Source organism: Pinus tabuliformis, chromosome 5_2 (assembly GCF_031772625.1).
Source record: "Pinus tabuliformis cultivar Carrire ecotype Pingquan chromosome 5_2, CPIR1, whole genome shotgun sequence".
Lineage (NCBI taxonomy): Eukaryota > Viridiplantae > Streptophyta > Pinopsida > Pinales > Pinaceae > Pinus > Pinus tabuliformis.
The window spans coordinates 517,611,984-517,617,743 of NC_142306.1; positions in this window are offsets into that span (position 1 = coordinate 517,611,984).

Below are 5,760 nucleotides of genomic sequence, written 5' to 3' on the forward strand. Positions count from 1 at the left end.
ATAGTTTGGTTATTGCGATAAGTAGCAATGCAACTGCCTTGCAGTTTGATGAAATAGTCTTATCCTTGCTGATAGAGGAGATGAGACGGAAAAATATGGAGAGCCAGAATAGCGATGCCTTTTCTGTATGAGGACGGTCCTAGAACAAAAATAAAAATAAGTCATCGAGTGGGACATCTAAATCTAAAGGGAGATCTAAATCTCCAGGAAAACTTGTAAAGGTGGTTTGCTGGAAATGCGGAAAGGAAGGGCACTACAAAAGGAACTGTAAATCTAAAGCTCCTGACAAAGGTAAGGGATCTAATGATGCTCCTTCTACAGAGGGGAAAACCACCTCAGATGAAGGTGGGGATGTGTACTTGGATTCTTCAAGTACCCATGTAGATCATGAGGCATCGTTGATTGACTCAGGTGCATCCTTTCACTTCACTCCCCATAGAGAGTCGTTCTGTGAGTATGAGAAATATGATGGTGGTGATGTCTTCTTGGGGGATGACAAGAAAGCTAGAAACATTTGTCGCGGAAAAGTAAAGTTGAAGTTACAAAGTGGAAATATTAGGACACTTCTGGGTGTTCTGCATATTCCTACATTAGCCAGAAATATGATTTCCGTAAGCAAGCTAGATGATGCAGGTGTAAAAACCATGTTCGATAAGGATACCTGCAAGATGGTTCGTGGAGCACTTGTATTGATGTGTGGAGTTCAGACTGGAACTCTATACAAGCTGCAAGGCAGCACCGTTGATGATGGGTGCAACAATTCTATGTTTCCTGAAAATGGAACAAAAAATATAGTGGTCTCCGGAGAGAAGACCATGCTGTGGCATCAAAGGCTTGGACATATTGGAGGGAAGGGCATTCGAATACTTCATGGTAGATGTATGGTAGAAGGTATGAGTAATAGTTCTCTGGATTTTGATTTCTGTGAAAATTGTGTATATTGGAAGCAAAATTGGGTATCCATGTATATCCATGTTGAGGACAGATAACGGTGGAGCTTTTTGAAGTAAGGAATTTGAAGAATTCTGTAAGAAGTGTGGTATAGCATTGAAAAAGGCTACTCCATACACACCTGAGCAAAATGGGGTTGTAGAAAGAATGAACAAGACGTTGATGGAAAGGGCAAGAAGAATGCTCAATGGTGCCGGGTTAGGACAGGAATTCTAGGTAGAGGCGGTGGAGAAAACATGTTACCTGGTCAACAGATCACCTTCATCAGCGTTGGAGGATAAGACTCCACAAGAGGTATGGACTGGTAAGTACCCCTCTCTTTCACATCTGAGGGTATTTGGCAGCGATGCATATGTAGATGTTCCAAAGGAAAAAAGAACCAAGTTGGATAGTAAATCTGAAAAGTGCATATTTATTGGGTATAAGGATGGTTTAAAGGGTTTTAAGCTTTGGAACCCAGTAACAAGGAAGGTTGTGTACAACCAAGATGTGGTGTTCAGAGAGGAGAAAGATGTTATTAAACATGAAGTCCAACCAAAGGAACCTGAGAAGATAGAGTTTGAGCTTTAGGAGGAAGAAGCAGACTCTACAGTAGAGGAAGAATGAGAAGAGGAAGAGCCACAAACTCTGGGTGTGAGAAGATCATCTCGAGAAAGAAAACAGCCAGAAAGGTATAGTCCATCTTCTTTCTATTCAAATTTTTCTTTATCTGTTACCGATGATTATCCCAGAACTGTGAAGGAAGCAGTACATTCAAAGGATGTAAAACTCTCGAAAGAGGCCATGCTTGATGAAATGGAATCTTTGCACAAAAATTAGGGTTGGGATTTGGTGGAGTTTTCGGCTGGAAGGAAGCCCATTAGTAGTGAATGGGTGTTCAAAAAGAAGACAAATGCAGAAGCAAAGGTGGAGAAATACAAATCTCAGTTGGTAGCCAAAGGTTATGCCCAGGTGCCACGAATTGATTTTAGTGATATTTTCTCTCCTGTTGCAAAGGTAGCTTCTATTAGATTCCTTTTATCTATTGCTGTTGCTTTTGATTTTGAGGTAGAGCATATGGATGTGAAGGTAATATTTCTTCACGGGAATCTAGAAGAGGAGATCTACATGAAGAAACCTGAAGGCTTTGCGGAGAAGGGTAAGAAAGAACTAGTATGCAAGTTAAAGAAGTGTTTGTATGGGTTAAAACAATCACCAAGGATGTGGTATCCAATCACCAAGGATGTGGTATCAGAAATTTGCTACATTTATACGGGGATTTGGCTTCACTAGAATCAAAGTAGATCAATGTGTGTATTTTAAATTAATTGGTGACCATGTTATTTATCTAGTCTTGTATTTGGATGATATGTTGCTAGTTGGAAATGACGAATAAATTATCCAGGATTTAAAGACCCAATTTTCCTCCAAATTGAACATGAAAGATCTTGGTGCTGCAAACTATAAGAGATTAGGAAAACAGGAAGCTTTGGTTAAACCAAAGGAAGTATGTCAAGACAATACTGCAAAGGTTTAATATGCAAGATAGTAAACTAGTGAAGGTTCCTATTCCTATAGGGGTGAAGTTTCTAATGAACAGTGTCCCAGAGCACAAAAAGAGGAAGAGGACATGTCTCATGTTCCATGTGCAAGTGCAGTCGGTAGCCTAATGTATGCAATGGTCTGTACTAGACTAGACATTGCACATGCAGTGGGAGTATTGAGCGGGTTTATGTCAAAACTAGGAAAAGAGCATTGGACAATAGTGAAGCGGGTTTTCAGGTATTTGTGTGGCACTAGTGATTATGGTTTGTGCTACCAAGGAAGTCCAGGATTGGACATAGTTTTGGATATTTGTGGTTTTGTTGATGCAGACTAGGCTGGACATATGGATCAGAGAAGATCTACAAGTGGGTACGTGTTTAACCTATTTGGAGGTACAGTCAGCTAGATGAGTAAGAAACAATTTGTAGTCGCATTATCAACTACGAAGGTAGAATACATAGCAACCCTCATGCAAGCAAGGAAGCAGTTTGGTTGCAGAGATTGTGTTCAAGTATGGGGTTAGTACATGGAGCTATAAGGATAGACTGTGACAGCCAAAGTGCAATTTTCTTGGCAAAGAACCCTTCTTATCATTCGAAGATGAAGCACATTGATGTTAAGTGTCACTTTGTGAGGGATATGATAGAAGGAAAAAAGGTGTTGTTGGCGAAGGTGGACACTTTGAATAATACTGCAAATGCATTGACAAAATCTGTGAGCTTTGAGAAGTTCTCTTGATGTAGAGAAACAATGGGCATTTCAGGGCTGGATAAATGACTAAGCTCTCTTGTGGCCCCGTGTGGAAAGAAAACAATAAGTGGGAGAATGTTGGTTTGTGTTATATTCTTTCCACGACTAGAGCCCCCCCTTCTTTGTGCTGACTGCACAATAGGAGGGTCACAGGGGCTGGAAACCCCCCTTGTATGGGGGGGTTGAGAGGGGTGGTTAGCCCCCCTCTACGGGGTCTGGGGTAGCAGCTTGGGGAAATTTTTTTTGGACCCTATATTAGGTTGGGCGGACCTACCTATGGTTTTGTGCATGGTTTTCGCACATGGTTTTGGACGCGATGGCTTTCATTCCATGTTATTGGATGCTTCAACATGTATAAATATGTATTTTAACAATAAAAGGAACATAATGAAAATCAAGCTGGTAGTCACGGTTTTGGGATCCAAGGGAAAATCTCTGTGTATATGTGTTTTATGTGTTATGCTCTCACATTGTTTATTTTTTCTTAGAATTCTTATGCAGGTAATTTATGTATGGGGTTAAAGCCTACAACTTTATGTTTTACCCAAGGGCTAATTTTATACCTTAATGGCGAAAAGTTGAAACCCCTTTTTGGTTGGTTTCCTTAACTATAGTGTTGATATATATTGAATGAAATTTTGGTATAAATATACCTTTTATAATTTGTGTTTCTCTATTGTTTATTACATAAGTGATTTTTTCTCCAAAAATTTAACAAGGGCTTTATGACTTTCTAATCAGGACATGTCTATCAGAACATTGTAGGAGCCCAATGGTGATACACTTAAATTAAATATGTTTTGTTTTCCATCCATCATAACTAAAAACACTTTAATCCAGCTAGTAACTCTTCTTTTTTCTCATGTAGCTCGTTTTACCAACCAAGGATTTTTATATCTTTTGGCCACTAGCTTGTAACTTTCTATGACTTTAGTACTAGCATAGCTCAAACTAGCACTGGGATCAATTAATATCGAAAAATTTTGGTCAAAAATCATACCTTCTACTTCCACCATAGCATAATGGTGCTCCACTTTTCATTCCTCCAATGTTGCGCTAATGCGTAAAATATTCCTAGTCATGTCATTAATCGTATAGGCTTCTTGAAAATTTTGTAGGTGTTGAACTATTTTTGTATTATAGGGGTAGTTTCATAAGAGGTGGGGTTCACTGCGACCCGAGCACTTTAACAACTCCTTTTCCATACCATTGGGCCACTTATTAAGTTTAATATGTCTAGACCCTATCTGGGTCTACACCTGTGACTTCTTGGTCTCGCCATTATTCTTATTATAGTTGTGATTTTCTCCTCCCTTTCCATTATGCTTAGACCGTCCACTTTTTCCCCTTTATTATACTGTATGGACCACTCTTTATTATTGTTTAACTAGGTTTTACAATTTTTATTCTTCTATTTAGCTATCTGGTAACAAATCCTTGCATTCTAAGTAACCTCATACATAGTATTTGGGTTATAATACTCGATTTGTTCTTTAAATGAGGGGTGTAGGATGCTTGTCAATCACTGAAATTTTGCTTTTTCTTCCTTTATGTAAGGCACATAACATTGCAAATGTGTAAATTTTGTTATTAATTCATCCATGGACATCTATCCCAATTTTAAATCATAACACTCTTTCATTGAGTGATCAAAATATCATTCTTGAAGATATTTTTCTTTAAACAATTGTTGAAACTCTTCCCAATTGACTTCTTTTCCTTCCAAATTGTGGATTGTTCTGAGCTCTTCCCACCACTAGGATAATTTTATCTCTAATTGATATGTTGCCAACTTAGCTTTTAATTCTCTATATAGTCATAAACTTGGAAATGCCAGTTTATGTTTAACAACCATTCTTTTGTTGCTTCTTCAGATTCCCTAAACTCCTAAACTCCTCCACGTAGATCTACCTTAAATTTCTTCTCTAACTAATTTTGTATTCTTTCCTTGAAAATTAGCTCCTTCCTCCACTATTTTATGCTTAGAATCTTCTCCTTATTCTTCTCCTCCTTTGGTCACTACCAAAGAAGTAGAATTGGGTTTTTCTATTAAGTTTTTAATTATCTTCTCTTGTTCTCCACTAGCTTTCAACAATATTTCTTGATCAAAACAAATTTTTTCTATATCATTTTGAAGTGGGTGCCTTCAATAGGTTTTTCCATGATATCCTTCTTATATTACTGTGTAAGAGAAAAAAAATTTATATTAGTTGAACTAAAAATTTATGGTTAGCTCAAGGCCTTAACTTTGGAACCATTCTGTGATACCACTTGTCACATCCCCCTCATGGAAATATACTCATATTAACATTTGGAATTAAAGAAAAGAAAATATTTAAAGAAAATAGATTTATCAAGTCCAAAAATAATTATAACCAAATTGAACACTTGTTTTCATCATAAATTTCATAGCTAACTTTGAGTTATCTATACATCTAAATTACTTTTATTTCTCTAATCCTCTTGTCATCATATAAAAACTTGATTTCTTTTACTTATACATACATATTCATTACATTCTCATTCCCGTGTATA